General features: G+C 38.1%; 1 protein-coding gene and 1 pseudogene across 4 annotated transcripts in view; one reads left to right on the forward strand and one right to left on the reverse strand.

The window, feature by feature from the left end:
* LOC102816499 overlaps positions 1-9780 on the forward strand; it is a 28810-nt pseudogene extending 19030 nt beyond the window's left edge.
* ABL2 (c-abl oncogene 2, non-receptor tyrosine kinase) overlaps positions 1-18689 on the reverse strand; it is a 185335-nt gene that overhangs the window by 134248 nt on the left and 32398 nt on the right. The window lies entirely within an intron of this gene.

The following is an 18689-nucleotide window of genomic DNA, read 5'->3' on the forward strand; positions in this document are numbered from 1 at the left end:
AATAATAATTTTAAAGTGTTATTATATTGCAGAAACCCTTTGTTGTTTGTTGTTGGTTCTGCGGCCTAGAGTAGAGCTTCCCCATAGCAGGTGCTTGGCTGTACTCTTTAGAGAAACAGACTGCCAGGCTTTCCTTCCCACTGAGCCGCTGGGTGAGTGACAATCTTTGGTTAGCAGTTGAGGATTTAATCTTGTACTACCAGGTCTCCATACAAAAATATATTATATTCCATCAAAATGTTTAGGGAAGAGAAAGGGAAGATATCTGAAAAATAAGCAAACAGGATGTCTAAATTCTTAAACCATCAAGACTACTAGCTTGAATTGGATGAATAACACTTCCTGATGTGAAATATGACCACTCTCTCATTAAATCTATTTACTACATAACAAGTATATAATTCCTTAAGTTTCAGGGTTTCTTTTTTGATTGCTTGTTTGTTATGTAGTATTTTTATTGGAAACTATGGGGCTGTATTTACTTAATGTATTTACTAATAATTGCAACTAATTTTTATAATGTCCTTTTCAGTTACAATCAATCAGCTACGTGAGTCAGGCACAGGTGTTGCCTATACAATGCATTTTCAAAACTCAAATTGGATATGCCTGATTAAGGAACACAGTGTATAATACTTAGACTGTTATTGATCAAAATGCATCATCAGGAAAAATGCTGTGGGTGCAACACCTTAAAGACACAGATGCTAACTGCTAAAGGAGTAAGGTAGTCTTTCCTTTGTCAATAGTGGTTATAACTTTCCTACCAATTTTTTATTTATAACCAACCATCAGTATAGCTGGTTGATGCTAATTAGCATCAAACTCTGAGAATGCAATTTCTTTCACAACTCTTACACAAAAAACACAATTTGGGTTATAAGCAGCTTTAATTCCCTCCACACACACACTTTGTTGGCTGGAATCATTTATACTAATTTATATGCCAACAGGGGAGCATGGTGGCTCCATACAATAAGCCATGGACTGAAAACCACAAGATCCACAGGAGAAAAATGAGGCTTTCTGCTCCTTCTAGATTTAAAGCCTTGGAAACCCTATACAAAGTTACAATGACCTAGAGTCAACTCAATGCTACTTAACACTTAACAACTTCAATAATGCCAATATGCTGCTTTAGAGTTCAACACTGATTGATAATATTAATAACCTCATTACCTGAGTTTTGGAAGCTGTAAATATTCTCATTAGAAATTAACAAAACTTGTTTCTACAAATATGTAAGAAACTGGTTTGCTAAATTATGGTGTCAACAAGATTTCAGGGATAGTTATTTAACTTTTTTAAAAACTAGTTTTAAAGTTGTTCCATTCAATTTATTTAAGCCAATATACAAATTAAATGCTACTAAAAACATTCTTTTTCCAATTACTAGTGCATCAAAAAATTAGCTATGAATGTCCTAAAATACTCCACAAACCAGATATCCTACAAAGTCAAACTGCCTCTTCATTACAAAACAAAAACATGAAAATGCATTAAGACCCTGTATTAATAAGAACACACAGGAAAATCTGTTTTCCTTGCATGTGCCTTCTGTAAATTTAAGTAAAAAGTAATTTTTAATTGTCTTCTAAACCATCAACTTAAAACTCTTAATAACTTCTTTATAAATAATATTTTAGAAAGCCTAGATAACAAGAACAAATTCATAAAACTTAAGAGTAAATTATCCATGTCCTTCTTGGCTATAACTAACTATATGAATGTACAATATTAATACAGTTATTGCTTTATAATTCATTTTCTGCATTGTTTTTGAGTGTGTATATGGTCCTGGTGTGGCGCTGTGGGTTAATGCACCGGACTCATTTTTTTTAATTTAAAGTACCTCTATTCACCTAACTTGGATATTAAATGTTTTAAAATCCTTACTTTTCAAATTTATTTCCTGTGTTGTAACTTCTTTCGACCATATCAGACATAGTGGGTTTGCTAACAAATTCAGGTACGTACGTTATTCAATCATTCTAAGAGTTTAAATTTTATATTCCACTTACTTTCATCCCTAGCAGCCTGCATACAGTAAAGTCTAAGAATTTTGCCTTTAAAAATACTTGTAACACTTTGATACCCACTGAAGAAACAAAAACAGTTTCAAATTCTAAACGTCATCTAGTCAAATTGGAGGAAAAAGTCACACACAATGTTTAATTTGTCAAAACTTTGCAACACAGCCTTTTACAGAAGGCCTAAGAAAAGAATTAATTATATACAATATCTTACAAATGGTATTGGAGTTCCTTTTGGGAGTCTTACCATATTCTTCAAAATACACATGATACTTGGGGATAGAAACAAATTTAAATCATTACAGAGACTCACTGTAAGTCCTAAATTTAACATTTAAAAATATGTAATTATGAATTCACTTATATTTCTTACCCTCATTCTTCAAGAGTAAAAGTCAAATTTGGTTGGTAGTCGGGGAGAGAAATAATGCCTAGCAAAAAATTTGATAAAGTTCACTCTACCTAGTATAGCATGTAAACAGTGAAACATGTGAGAGCCGGAACGCCACAGGATCGCCTTGTTTTCCTGGACCTCACAAGTTTTCCTCCTTTGACAGGATGCAGTCTTACTACTCTTTTCTAACTTATCTCCTGGGAAATATTTGCGTTTCCCTTCTCTGACAGGTTTCTCTGCCTTTCCAGGTTCCGTCTTTTGCAGGTTTTACTGAAATCTGGCTATCTTAGGCTTATGACTAGTCTCTCTGCTGTCACTCTTACCTTTAAACATATTCTCATCTCCAAAAGTTTGCCCTTATGTTCCTCTCCCTAGAATGCTTTTCTCCTAGAAGTCACAAGTCTCATACAGGGATCATTCTATTTTCTGCTCAAATATTACCCAACTAAAGGCTCTCTCTGACCAGCCTACCTAAAACAGAACCTCTGCTCTCAGTTCCTTTGCCCAGTTTTATTTTTCTTTCTAGAAATCATCACCACATGATATAATAAATAGCTATTAGTGTGTCTCCACCCACCTCAATATAATCTCCATGACGGGAGGGATTTTGATTTGTTCACTATTGTAGTTCCAGAGCCAAGAAAGTCCCTAGCAGGTGCTCAATGATAACTTGAATAAATGAAATTTAAAGTGTCTGACTCTAAAAACCATGTTGTCAACTTTAATTATTCATGCATGCCCAAAAAAGTACTTTAAATAATAAATGTTAAAATGTATTTAAATTGGGAATATTGATTGTCTTAAGGAAGAGACCTGGCTGAAAGATACAGAAGGGGAGATTAAACAGAAAACTCTTAAATTTTGAACTATATGTAATAACTCTCTAAATTAAATAAAATTTAATAATAACAATGATGTTTGGATCACAGTAACTTCCCAGTTCAATACTAACACTTGCAAAACATAGAAAATTAATGGCAAAAATATGAAATTCTACATGTTGTTCTGGGTGTTTTAATTTGATTCTTTGGGAATTTCTCAGCACTCAAAGAGTTAAATAACCCAACACACTGCCATCAAATGAATTCCCACTCAATGACCTACAGGACAGAGTAGAACTGCTCCTCAGGATTTCTGACACTATAAACCTTTATAACAAAAGACAGCCTGGCCTTTCTCCCAGGAGGAGTTAACTAGTCTTTTCTTAAATGCTCCTTTACTATTTTATCATTGTTGTTGTTGTTAAGTATTGTCAAGTCAAGTCCGACTCATTGTAACCCTGTATAGACATTCCGAAGCTGCAAATCTTTTCAGGAGAAGAAAGCCTCATCTTTCTCTAGAGTGCTTGGTAAGTAGATACATGGACCCTAAGGTTTGCAGTCCAGTGCTTACCCTACAGAACCACTGTGCTCCCTTTTATCATCAAGTAGTAATCATCTTGCTACTAGGAAGTTGTTAAGTTACATCCATTCGTTCATTTCTAGAGGGACAATACAGTCATCATACAGTATACACAACAATGCCTTTACTAACTAATTTTGGGACTGTGTGTCAAGAACATTGTTATCAGAAATTTTGTCACCAAAAATAATAACAAAGAATATTCCAGGATATGCTTCAGTATATTCAGAACTTAAAGACCTAGCCCTGGGAACGGGGGTTGGTGGTAAGAGGGCTGGGAAGGGAAAAGGAAAAGCAGCTAGCCAATCTCCAGCCTAATCACAGCCAACCAGTTGCCGTAAAGTTGATTTTGACTTATGGTGACCCCGCTTAATCATAGCTAGCCCACATTAAAGCAGGAAATCACTCCCAGTTCTCTTGAAAAGAGTGTTCCTCTCAACTAACATGAAGAAGGTCATTTTCAAAGAGGAAAACCCAGCATGATGACAGTGATGAAATCCTTCGTGAGCCAATATTAACCCTGAAGGTATTCCCAAGACTTTATTTCATATCACAAAGGATGAGAATTATAAAACCAATTAGAAAAAATAACCACTGCCTTAAACCAGCTCTGCAAGTGATAAAATTATATTTCTATAGACATATCTACATTTTCAAATTCATAAAATGCTATTTGCTTAGGTGTTTCCCAATTCTTCTATATTAAACTATTAGTTGTTATACAAAAGTATGACAAGTGTTATGAGATGAATTGTACTCCCCCCCCAAAAAAAAATGTGTTGTAAATCCTTATTCCTATACCTATAGATGTAAACCTTTTGGGGATAGGGTTTTCTTTGCTATGTTAATGAGGCTATATCAGTGTTTTGTTGTTGCTGTTAAGTGCCACTGAGTCAGTTCCCACCCATAATGGTCCTGTATAGAGTTTATGAGGGGCAACTAGTGAGCTTGAACCACCCACCTTGTGGTTCAAACCCATTCTTCAGTCCAGCACATTAACCCCCAGCACCACACCAGAAGTCTTAAACCAATTACTTTCAGCACAGATGAAACACAAATGCAGGAATGGGGAAAACATACTGTTGCTATGTTGTTGTTACTTAACTGCCACTGAGTCGATTCTGACTCAGTGACCTGTATAGTCTTTCAAAGGAGCAGCTGGTGGGTTTGAACTGCCGACCTTCTAGTTCGAAGTCCTGTGCTGATGATCTTACAATGTCAAAACTTAACATTTCAAACAAGTTGGTGGAAAATGGAACTAAAAGATAATGGAATTTCTCCACCAACTTTTTGAAGTCCCCTTGTATATGACATGAGGCAAAGATTTTCCCCCAGAGCAGAAAGAGTCTTTCCCTAGAGCTGGTGCCCTGAAGTCAAAGTTCTAGCCAGCAAAATAGCAAGAAAATTAGTTGCTGTTTGTTTAAGGTGTCTACTTGGGGTATTTTTTGTTACAACAGCACTAGATATAACTAACACAATAAGCTTAATCTTCCCATAAGAAACTACTTTATACACATAGTTCCCCATCATTGTTGAATAATCTCTATTAATATATTATAAATCACAGAGTTTCCCCATTATTACTAAGAAACTGTTGATTAAGTGTTCATTGAGATAAAAACCAATTAGTTCCTCACTAGAATTTATGGCAGAAATGTGACAATTGAAAACGGCCATATAAAAATTAACCAATTTAGCAAAAGCACTATAAATAGTCTGTTTTGTTTTTCTTTTCTTACTTTACATAAAATACATTTTACTGCAAATAAATTCTAGAAGTGGAAGAGCACTGTGCTAGCTCTGTAACATTTTGCCTTACCCCTACAACCAAAATGTACCAAAATATAAACCAGTTATAATTTCACTTCTTGATTACTCATTGTATACAACAAAGAAGAACTTAAATACACTCAGTAGTTACAGAACTAGTTAGGAAAACTGACCTGGTACATACGAGGTACATACAGCTGGTATCTTGGTCATGCTATTTATTTTCCTTTTCCAAACACACAACTGAAAGGCACTGTTATCACAAGCACTTTCAAGACCTTCCCCCATTTCCCTAGATAGAGAAAGATAAACCTCAAAAAAACAAAACAAAAAAATGCCACATCAAAATGTAAAATGTAACCCTTCCACCCAAAACTGTTATGTGTGTATTATCCTATAAAATTATCACACAGTCTAATTAAAACAAATTGTTACTCCTGAATTACTTTTCACTAAACAAATGTACTTGTTCTTGTATTATTCTTGTCCCCACTGTCTGACTATTTTACAAATAATGTTATCATAACGGCACGCTTAAGTTTTCTCATTTGTTTTACCTATAAATAGCAGAAATCAGAATTGATTAGTTAAATCTGATAATTCACTTAGCTTTTATTATCTACGTGACACACACACAAACAAAGTTTTGGAGTCCTTGGTGTGGCACTATGCAATAATGCACTGGACCTCAAGGTCACTTTGAACTACAAGATCAGTGGTTCAAACCTACCAGCCACTCTTCAGAAACCCTATACAGGGTCACTATGAGTAGGAACTAGCAGAAAAGATATACACTCAAATACCAGAGAATTTTTTAAAAAGAAACTACTTAAATAAAATATGGTGGCTCCATATGATAAGCACTGGACTGTGAACCTCAAGATCCACAGTTCAAACATGCCAACCTCTCCATGGGAGAAAGATGAGGCTTTCTTTTCTGCTCCTGAAAAGATTTAAAGACTTGGAACCCTACACAGGGTCACTGTGAGTTAGATCAAAGTCCACAGCACTTAACAAAACAACACATTAAGTCTGATATTCTTTTCCTAACAAAAACAAGAGCCTAAATTATTTTCCTCTACTATAAAAATTGACACAACTTTTTTGACATTTTTCTTTGAAGCACTGAGTCACATTGCATTGTATCATACTTTAATTATGAGAAAGAAATGAATGTAATACTAAACTCTGTTGACTACCTTTGACAGCAGCAAAAATTATCTTCTGCTTTGTGAGTATCTAAGGTCATATTTCATACTTTCCAAGATAAATATTTAGGATAGCATACTGATACAACAGAGAAAATTATTACAAACCCAAACCAAATATCAGCTTTTCTGACCTTCCAAGTTAGAACACAACTGGCAAAATAAATGAGAACCATTATTTTCCTGTACTAAGGAAGAAAAAAATTCCTGGTATAGCACTGTAGGATCAGCACTGGACTGCAAACCACAAGGTCAACAGTTCAAACCCACCAGCTGTTCTTGGAAACCCTGTACAAGATTGCTGTGAGTCAGGATCGACTCACTAGCACTTAACAACAAGAAGGAAGAAAAATACAATGACCAGTTTTTCAAAAGTGCTCAAGGAAGTCAGTTTGAGGCAACACCAACAGAATGGCAAAAGAATTACATTCTAAATCCCTGCACTTAAAAAATGCAGCAAATTCTTCCCAGAAGTGAACATTATGGTCAAATTAGTAGCCCAAACCAGCCCCCAAAGCATACTTTTTATTCCATGTAAGTGAGCAGGAAAGCAATAACTTTACTAAGTGGGAGATAATTTTTAAACTATAGTGACAACTAGATTTTCTGCCTCAGTACTGGAGTATCCCCTAGTGGACTGGTGAGGAAGAGTTTTTTATTATTATTATTTTATCCTTAGTAAGTTAAGCTTTATCAAATCTTTAATGTTAACAACTTCACTTAAAACCTTACCCAGAAAGTATCCTTCCCTCTGCCCCCATGGTCAGAAAATAAAGTTAACATTGATTTTTGTAAATTCCTTTAAAACCTTTCACCCTGAATTCAATGGAGGTACTGCAAGACGGAAACAATTTTATTTATTGATATAATATGATTATTCCTAATGTTTCAAATATAACCTCTTTAAATAATTTTGTCATGTAGGTACTTCTATTAGTCCGGTAGCTGTGTCCAGTAGATCAAGGTGGAAAAGAATTATTTATGCTCATTGATGCTATTGATGATCACTTTTGGAGTAAGTCAACTTTAAGGAGTCCCCACCACTGCCATCAATATGCATGTTGGTCCCAAGTGCACTTGTGAAACAACTGCCTATTCATTCTATAGGCTGGGGCCATCCCAGTTCACAACAACAAACCTGAGAATGCCATGGAAAAAGGTGAAGTTAAAATGCTATGTCAGGTAAATCAAATGTATAGGGATATTAGTCTTGCTCATATGATCCAAGAGTAAATAGACAAAGGTTCACAAAACAGACTAAATGCTTTAGAGAAAGGAAGATCGCTTAAGGGAAATAAGACCCAATATATCCAGACTACACTCCCAGCTAAGGTTACTCAAGGTATAAGTAGATTTGTGTTATCTTTCAGTAACCCAGAAATTGATTGGAACTTAATCCAACAGCATTTTAGGAGGTTGTGGAACAATATACACTTGTCTGTGGATATTCATCAGCTACATGCTCAAATTTATGATATAAGTAATTCTCAAAGTGAACACTGAGTGGCTACTAATTTGCTACCCCTGCTAGAGAGTTAGATCCCCTAAGAACTTGATTGAACCTCAGCATAGTGATCCTGCTTGGTCACCTTAGAGCAGGTGGTGGGCCGGCAACGTCTGGCGCATGGGGTCCCCAGCCGATCTCCTCCCTCCCTGCCTTCCTCAGATGGCGGCTATTTATGCTGGACGTGTGGCCAGAGACGGGTAAGGATCACGTGGTACTTAAGACACAGCCATTGCCATGCTGCAATGAGTCTCAATGATTGGTAAGACTGAGGAATTCGCACTGACCGCCTAAGACAGGCAGCGTCCCTTAAACAATCAATAAATAAGGAGGATTCAGATGCAGACAGTGCATACCTGGTCAGGAGGCCAAGCCCCTGTGGGCCCAAGTGTTGTTGACCGTCCAAACCATAGGCTCTGAGGATCAGACTCTAGCCACCTAGTAGACATAGCAAACTGTCCCTCATCTGATTATTCAGTAATGCTTGTTAGTAATCTCATACATGAGCCCTGGATATCCACAGACAAATGTAAAAACCTTCCCTAAAAGCCGAGACTGTAAATTCCAAAAAGGCAAGTCGCCCCCAATCCAAAAAAAAAAAAAAAAAAGCTAAAGAGGATAGAGGGAAACACTGTAAACTGATGATATATGGAGGGGATAATAATCAATGTAATGAAACAAGCTATATGAATGGTGGAATGTAAAGCTGATGATGTGCCCTGTAAACTTTCACTCAATGCAAAATAAAAACATTTAATTAAAAAAACAAAACAAAACAAAAAAATGCTATGTCAGGGAAGAGGCCAGCCTATGCCCTTATGGAGTCCTCAGATGAGCATACAGAATTTCAGTTCATTAAGAAAGTCAAAGAACAAGAAGCAGAGACTAGGGAACAAGAGGAAAATTCATCTATGATCCCCGTCTGCTGTGTATTAGTAGTAACTGTATTAGTGAAGAATTAGTAAAGAGAGATTGGCTTGAAACTGAAAAAGAGAGGAACCTGAAATGGTAGGAGAAAATTATTCATGCTTGGCACATGGAACAAGAGGACAGCAGTGAAGAAGAGTAGAAAACTGATGATGAGGAAACTGAATGGCATCATGGGATGATGCATGAAGCACAGGTAAGAATAAATTAGATTTGAAGTCATGGAGGTGAAGGATGAAGGGCATTCTAGGGATGATTGAAAATCAGAGTCTGAGTATGAGGACACAGACAGTAAAGAGGAAATGGAGCCTTGCCTTTAATCAGTTTTCATCTAAAAGAAGGATAAAGTAACAATCCAAGGAAGTGAGGCTAAAGGATCAAAACAGAGGAGCTGGAGCAGGAAGCAAAACTCATGGCTGAAGAGAGGCACAAGAACACACTCAAGACCATAGACGAGGATACCAAGAAGGAGCTGGAAGAGAACAGCTGGCCCTATCTGAACTGAATGCACTCAATACTGATGATGAAAATGGAGAAGATAATGAAATATTTGAGAAAGAGAAAACAGAAACTGAACACATGTGAGATTTCACTGAGGAAGGGAGGAGAGCTGAGCTGCAGACAAATGGAAATGCCATTACCAACAAAGAGCAAATATGAGTTCTTACAGAAGTACTATCACTGGGATGCTTTCTTTATGGATAAGGATGAAGTATACAAGCGAGATTACAGCACACCTACTCCTGAAGATTGTTTCAATAGAACCACTCTTCCCAAAGTCATGCAGGTCAAGAACTTTGGACACTTGGGCTGTACCAAATATATCATCTTGTGGCTCAAGATACTACGTCCTTCGACCCAGTCTGGGGTCAAGACAGTGACCAGAACACAAAGTTCCTTATTAAACAAAAGGCAGCTGAAGAAAGAGATGTATTTGAGCAGTCACCTTCCAAGATGTAGAAAATTACCTAGAGTTCAACTACTTTGTCTTCCAAATGTGTGACACACAGGGAAATTGCAGCACTTGATCCTTGATTTGCTTTTATTTATATGGCATACAACTACTGCCTCCATACTTGTGACACTGGGCAGCCCAGCAATTGAAGAAGGTGCTATGTGAGGTTTAGATTCATGATGAGAAGCCTATAGAAAAGCATTGTCCAGGAAGGACTGAAGGCCACCCAGTTCAACCTTAGAGAAATTCTAGGCTTCATCACTGCTGTGGCTTCCCATAATTACTTAAGATTGACTCAGAAACCTGGGCACAAAAATGGACAATAATTACTTCTTCCTTGTTGTTGTGTGCTGTCAAGTCAGTTCCGATTCATATCAACTCTGTGTAGGGTTTCTGATAGTAGTTAGTGGGTTTGAACTGTCAAACTTGCGCTGACCAGTCCAAAGCTTATTCTACAGTGCCACACCAGGGCTCACTTCTGCCTTAGGATTAGGGGTAATATGTCGAGGAATTCATTGTGCTTGAATCCACAATTGGCACCCATGGAAGCAGCAGTCACAAAATCAAATGATACATTGCATTGGGCAAGTCTGCTGCAAAATATTTCTTTAAAGTGTTAAAGAGCAAATATGTCACCTTGAGGACTAAGGTACACCAACCCAAGTCATGGCATTTTCAGTAGTCTCATATGCATGTGAAAGCTGGACTGTGAAGAAGGATGCCTGGAGAAGATCTTTTACATTTGAATTGAGGTTGGTAAATGGTATTGAATATATATCATGGATTGCCAGAAGAACTAACAAATCTGTTTGGCAAGAAGTACGTCAGAATGGGTCTTAGAAGTTAGGACAGTAAGACCTCATCTTACATACTTTGGGCATGTCATCAGGAAGGATCAGTCCCTGGAGACAGACATTATACTTGCAGTAAAGTAAAGAGTCAAAGCAACAAAAACAGAAATTCTTCAATGTTATGGACTGACACAGTAGCTGCAACAAAGAGATCAAACATAGGAAGGAACAACTGTGAGGATGACGGATGACACATGATCTGGCAGTGTTTTACTCTGTTGTACATAGGATTGCTATAAGTAAGAAGTTACTTAACAGCTACTAACATCTTTTCCAAAAACTGATTCTAAGAATTCTAAAAGAATATCATACCCATAAATTAGTCCAAATTGTCCCATTATAAGTTGAAGTATTCATGAGTGCACAGAGGTTGAATACATTTAATTCAGTTTCTTAGTAACACATAGATGTCAACTAATTCACAACAACTTCATCATAAAGCTATAGAAAATCCAAGTTTCTATACCTCCCTTATTATGACCTTCTTGACTTTGTACTTAAGATAATATTAATTCTTAAACTGTCAAGAATTTCACTAGGTGACTGCGGGAATAAAATTTAAATTCCATTTTCTAAAACTTAATTTTTCTTCTCACCAATCTTCCTACAAATCAAGCCACTACAGAGAAGAAAAACCACAAACTCCATCTTACCTCGTTTTTCCCCTTTAAACATTTCCAATTTCTCTACATCTTTAAGGACAGAAAATGCATACTATCATTTGTGTATCATTAATGTAGTAGGAGCAGTGGTACAAACTTTAAATACATTATCTCCTTAAATTCTCAAACCATCCTTTACAGTAGGTACTAGGACCCTCATTTTACTGAGGAAATAAGTTCAATCACAGTTAATAAGCCCAAATTTTAATGTAAATTTGCCTCACTTCAAAACCCATGAACTTTCGACATGAGAGTGTGTTCCTGAATCATACTTATATTGTCTTACTTCCAGTTCTTATTTCAGAATAATATATTTCTATAAAGCACAAAACTAAAGCAGACATTTGACATCACGACCATTTCATAAAGACAGAACCCTAGAAAGAAACATCTCAGTTGCAAACTCACTTTCTTTCTTTCTTAAAAATCAAAACCTAGAGTTAGTCTCACTTATTAGGTCTCCTACCCTAATACCACAACATAAAACAAAAATGACAACTACCCATTGGATCTGTCCATGCAGAGGCTTTTTATGGATATGGTGGATTCCAGTTATACATTTAAATGATCCACTGTTGTATGGGGGTGGGGGCTGGGGAAGTGTCAAAACCACATTCAGGTTAGATAATATGCTAGAAAGAGTCACAGGACCCTGTACATACTAGTATTGACAGCTATGATTTATTATAGTGAAAGGATACAAAGCAAAATTAGTAAGGGGAAAAGCAAAGGGAGCAAAGTCCAGACATGAGCTCTTAAGAGTTCTCTCCCAGTGGAGTCACACAGGATGTGTTTTAATTCCCTCCAGCAAAGAACTGTGACTTGTGTGAAATACTGTCTACAAGACTTCATTAAAGACTCTGCACCCAAGGGTTTCATTGGTGTCTGATCACATAGGCACCCTCTGCCAAGCGTGTCAAAATCCCATACTCCCAAAAGGAAAGTAGGTGTTCAGCATAAGCCACACTGTACAGTTTAGACACAGTGAGTCACAGTTACAAGTTCTGGGAATAGTGGGAATCCTTCCGAAATCTAAATTCCCAGACACCAGTCAAGGGCCAACCTTGCAGGCAGGCATTTCTAAGGATAGCAGTCTCAAGCCTGCTATGTTAACTATGCTGTGCATAACTGAGATACTTCCTTTAGGAATAGCATTTTTTTTGTTGTTTTAGTCAACTGTTTCTATCCAAAATGTATTCCCAGTTTCTCTTATTTGAACTAAAATTTCTATTCATAAGAAATTTTTTGAAATGTACTGTCTACTTACACCTAACTTTTTAAAAACTTTTAACAAACTATAAAGTGTTCTAGGACTAAACGCACTATGTTGTTCTTGTTAAGTGCCATCAAGTTGGTTCCAACTCACAGAGACCCTGTATAGGGTTTCCAAGGAACTGCTTGGAGGAGGTCCAAGAGCTGAACAGAAAATTTCAAAGATCAGCTCAAGAAGATAAAACCAGGTACTATAATAAATTATGCAAAGATTTGGAACTAGAAAACCAAAAGGGAAGAACACGGTCAGCATTTCTCAAGCTGGGGAAACTGAAGAAAAAATTCAAGCCTCAACTTTCATTATTGAAAGATTTCTGTGGGCAAATTATTGAATGATGCAGAATGCATCAAGAGAAGATGGAAGGAATACACAGAATCATCGTATCAAAAGGAAATGGTTAATGTTCAAGAGGTACCATATGAACAAGAGCCAATGATACTCAGGGAGGAAGTCCAAAGTACATTGAAAAAAGTGGCAAAGAACAAGGTACCAGGAACTGATGGAATAAAAATTGAAATCTTTCAAGAAAGTGAGAGAGGCACTTGCTCACCTCTGCCAAGAAATTTGGAAGACAACTATCTGGCCGACTGAATGGAAGAGATCCATATTTGTGCCCATTCCAAAGAGAGGTGACCCAACAGAATGGGAAATCATTGGACAATCTCTTTGATATCTCAAGTGAGTAAAGTTTTACTAAAGGCACTACAGAAACGGCTACAATCATACATTGACAGAGAACTTCTAGCGGTTTAAGCTGGATTCAGAAGAGTCCGGGCAACGAGAGATATCATTGTTGATGTCTGATGGATCTTGGCTGAAAGCAGAGAATATCAGAAAGATGTTTACCTGTGCTTTATTGACTACGCAAAGGCTTTTGATTGTGTGGATCATGACAAGCTATGGGCACAATTGAGAAGTATGAGTATTCCAGAACACTTAATTGTACTTCTGAGGAATCTGTACCTGGACCAAGAAGCAGTTGTTCAAACAGAGCATAGGAACACTGAAAGTTTTAAAATTGGGAAAGGTGTGCGACAAGGTTGTGTTCTTTCACCATACTTATTCAACCTGTATGCTTAGCAAATAATACGAGAAGCTGGGTTCTATGAGGAAAAACGTGGCGTCAGGATTGGAGGAAGACTCATTAACAACCTGCAATATGCAGATGATACAACCTTGCTTGCTGAAAATGAAGAGGACTTGAAACATTTACTGATGAAGATCAAAGCGCACAGCCTTCGGTATGGATTACATGTCAATGTCAAGAAAACAAAAATCCTCACCACGGGACCAATAAACAACATTCTTATAAACGGAGAAAAGATTGAAGTTGTCAAGGACTTCATTCTTCTTGGATCAACTATCAACACTCACGGAAGCAGTAGTCAAGAGATCAGATGACGTATTGCACTGGGCAAATCTGCTGCACAGGAACTTTTTAAAGTGTTGAAGAGCAGAGATGTTAGCTTGAGTACTAAGGTGCGCCTGACCCAAGCCATGGTATTTTCAATAACCTCATATGGATGCAAAAGCTGGACAGTGAATAAGGATGATCGTAGAAGAATTGATGCCTTTGAGTTGTGGTGTTGGACTGCCATGGACTGCCAAAAGAACCAACAGATCGGTTTTGGAAGAAGTGCAGCCTGAGTGCTCCTTGGAGGCCAGCATGGCTAAGCTTCGTCTCTCATACTTTGGACATATTGTCAGGAGGGAACAGTCGCTGGAGAAGGATGTCATGCTGGGTAAGATGGAGGGTCAGAGAAAAAGAGGAAGACCCCCAATGAGATGGATTGGCCAGGTGGCATCACTGATGGCGTCAAGTGTGGCAGCGGTAGTGAGGTTGGCCCAGGATTGGACATTGTTTCGTTCTGCTGTGCATGGGGTAGCTATGAGTCGATTCTGACTCGATGGCACCTGACAACAACAAGCTGTTGGGTTTGAACTGCCAACCTTGTGGTTCGAAGTCTAGTGTTGATCCTACAGCGCCACACCGAAAGTCCTAAATGCACTATGCGAGGGGTAAATTAATTCAGTAGTGCAGTAACACTGCAGGATAAACACTGGACTACAAACTACAGGGTTGGTGGTTTGAGTCCACCAGTCACTTTGCTTAAGCTGGGCTGCTAACTTCAAGGTCAGCAGTTTGGATCTACCAGTCACTGCATGGGAGAAACATGAGGCATTCTACTTCCACAAATATTTATTTACAGCCTCTGAAACCCTATACAGGGTCACTATGAGTCAGAACTGATTCAACGGCAATTAACAACAATAATCCTTAGGTAGGATATATTTGAGAAAAAAATCACTTAGCATAGTGGGAAAAATATCATTGGATGCAATCGAATAGATACTGTGGTCATTTGCACTATAATGTAACTGATAGCTGTTGGTACTGGTGAGCCTCATTGATCCATTGAAATGTCTACATAGTACCAGTATGTACGTACATGTATATGTACAAGTTAGTTGTTAGCACTGTGGGAGTGCTAGTCTTTTAGAAAGAACCATCTAAAAACTAGACAGTAAACCCACGCTTCCTTCTTGAAAGAAATGGAACAACTCATGACATTTTAAAGGGAATAGAACATAACCTTGCTGTCCTCCTCCACATTTTTGTCTTCAGTAGAATTAACAATGCCTTAGACTAAGTATGTTCAGGTCACAGGGTCACATAAAATATTAGCATTACACTAATACTTTACTTGACTTTTAAAAACAGGAAAGGTCTTTAAATATCTATATATGAATAAATTGTCAGTTATACTGGCAAATTAAGCAATGCTGGCCTGCAAGTAAATTAATAATTAAGCTGTGTCCTAAAATAATTGCTGAAATGTTTTCTGCTTTTTTCCTTTAAATCACTTCTATACATCTATGTTCTATCTTTACATAACCTTACTATGAGCTCATCAGAATGGAATTAAGTTTTCAAGGAACTTAATCTAGATGAGGAAACAGTAATAACAACAAAAAAAAGTAAAATGAAAGTATTAGATATTTAATAATGTACGCATTTTAGAATGTTCAAAGTATATAAATTGAAAAGATAACCCAAAACCCTCTGTATGCATGCTTTTATATGATACAAACCCAGAAAGAGGGTTTCAAAGAATACACACTAAAACTTTAATGCTTTTCTCTCCAAGTAGGAAAGTTCATTTTGGGCTTGTTTTGCTTTACTATTCTTATGTTCTGTTTTCCTATAATGTGACACAGTACATTTGTAATTTTAAAAATTAAATTTTTTCATTTCCTTATTCAAAAATGAAAGAATTATAAGATGAGGACACCTGCTTGTACCACTGCAATTAAGGAAAGGTGTGCGCCATACTAAAAGGGAAAAAAAATGTATCTTCGTTGGCTACTAGGGGTGGGAAGGAAGGGATGGCAGAGCAGAGGGTAGGAGACAGACACATTATAGTTCGGGTGTTGGTAAGGACAATATACAAGAAGGGACAGAGGGAGGGAAGAACAAGGTACATAGAGGAACATTGAGGCAGGGTTGTGTGGGCTAAAAGGGACAGAGGTAAATAGTGATGCATGCTCAACCTTGGAACAACAGGGCTCTGTGATACAAGAATTGAGGCATAGTCTGAACGAGTAAAAGAAGGGAAGTAATGTTAAGATGCTTGACGATCTAAGAATACTAGTTTCCCTTGCCTACTATTGTAAAATAGACACTTGAGTGGGATAGAAAGGGATATCGGAAAACATGATTACAGAAAGCCTTTAAGTCCATCTACAGCCTATAACTGATTGGAATACCTAAAAGGGGTTCTCTTGCCCAGTGAAATAAGCTTCTTGCAGAGCCTTTGTAGTGTATATTACCTTAGGTGGAATCTTGAGCCCCATCCAGAACCTTCTGAGGTGGGACATTCGCACTTGAGAGGACAAGCAGACCAGCCTGAAACAGCTAGAGCAAGATAAAGATACTTCTCGAAAGAAAGACCAGCAGGAAAAATCCAAAACAAAAATGGCAGTCTGATTGGCTACTAAAAGAACACACAGGTTGTTCACCAGAGAGCCATCAAGGTAAGCAATCAAGTCCCTTCAGGACAAACTCCCCTCCAAGACTGAAATTCAAAGGGAACAAATAAGCAAGCATGTAAGCTGGCTGGTGACCACATTAGTCAGCTGGTGAGTGGAAGTGGGGGAAAGACAACAATGAAGATATGGGCTGAGTTTGACCACGTTCCATAGCCTCCCACTGACTTGGAGATGAGAGAGAGAAGGGGGAAGGGCTGGTTGTCTGAAGTGTGGTAAGACCTGGCGACTCATAAGACCATGGACAAGGACACAGCCACAGAGGGCTAGAGCTGAGAGCAAAGCAGCCAGCTGATATGAAGGGGAGATGCACAAGAATACCCAAACTTGTAGATAGTACTCATTTGACCTAGCTTCAATGGCTTGATGATCAGGACTCAATTTGTTGTCAGTTGCCATCAAGTCGGTACCAACCAATAGCAACCTTATGCACAGCAGAATGAAACACTGCCCGATCCCGAGCCAACTGTTGTCGTTAAGTGCCGTCGAGTCGGTTCCGACCCATAGCGACCCTGTATAAGATTTCCGAGGAGTGACTGGTGAGCTTGAACCACCGACCTTGCAGTTCAAATGGCTTTGCAGTCTGGCGCAATAACCCACAGCACCACACCAGGACTCTTGGGCCAACTAGAGGAAGATAAAAAAAAATTTTTGATAAAGGAAACAAGTGTACATTGCTACAATTTGATGAACTTGACATATACTTAATGGATATTTGTTGTTGTAGTTGTTGTTAAGTGCTGTCGAGTTGATTCTGACCTATAGTGACCCTGTGTAGGGTTTCCAAGGTGCAGATGGTGAGCTTGAACCACCGACATTGCAGTTCAAATGACTTTGCAATCTGACACATTAACCCACAGTGCCACACCAGGACTCCTTAATGGATGTAGTAGTAGCTCGAAATACCAACTGAGAGGGAAGGAGTCTTCACATCAAGTATCAATCCTATTCCCTCTGTACACAAGGACAGGCAACTTAGACACTGACTACCTAAAGTGAGGGGGACTATAAAGGAACAAAGTGACTGGCTTAGAAGTTTCCAAGAGGGAGTTTACTTTCGAAGTGCGCAGGGGAAGGTAGAATCCCCACTGAATAGTTTTCATCTTTTCTAGATGGATCTTGTCACAAGAGAAGGGGATGAGAGTCTTATGATTCAATAGTGAATAACTGAGTCATGAGTAAATGGCGACCGTCACAACCGTAAAGGTAGAAGTTTCGTAATATAAAGGGGGGAGCAGGTGATCTTACAGTCCAGGAACAGAGAACCCTAGGACCATCAAGGGAGAAGAGCATAAGTGGAATGTGGGACCCTATCCAGAAAAGCAGCGACACCAAAGATGGAGGCAGAGAAGAGGACATGGAGAGACAGAGCAGCTGAGGACTCTAGACTCAGGGTAAGAGAAAGGCTGTGTGCTGGCAGCCAGAGGTAGGCAGAATGTGCCCTTTGGTTGTTTAAATGATTGTATATTCCTGAGTGTTTTCGTGAACATCTCCGCCTCCCCCCGCCCCCCCCCAAAAAAAAATCAAAACAGAGGGAATAGAAGCAAATACTGTTGAATGATGATGCACAGAGATTTTTATCATTGCAGTAAAATCAATGTTCTCCCATGTAAACTATCACTCAATTCACAATTAAAAACTTGAAAAAAAATTTTTCTTTCTAC

Source organism: Chrysochloris asiatica, unplaced genomic scaffold, assembly GCF_000296735.1.
Source record: "Chrysochloris asiatica unplaced genomic scaffold, ChrAsi1.0 scaffold00100, whole genome shotgun sequence".
Lineage (NCBI taxonomy): Eukaryota > Metazoa > Chordata > Mammalia > Afrosoricida > Chrysochloridae > Chrysochloris > Chrysochloris asiatica.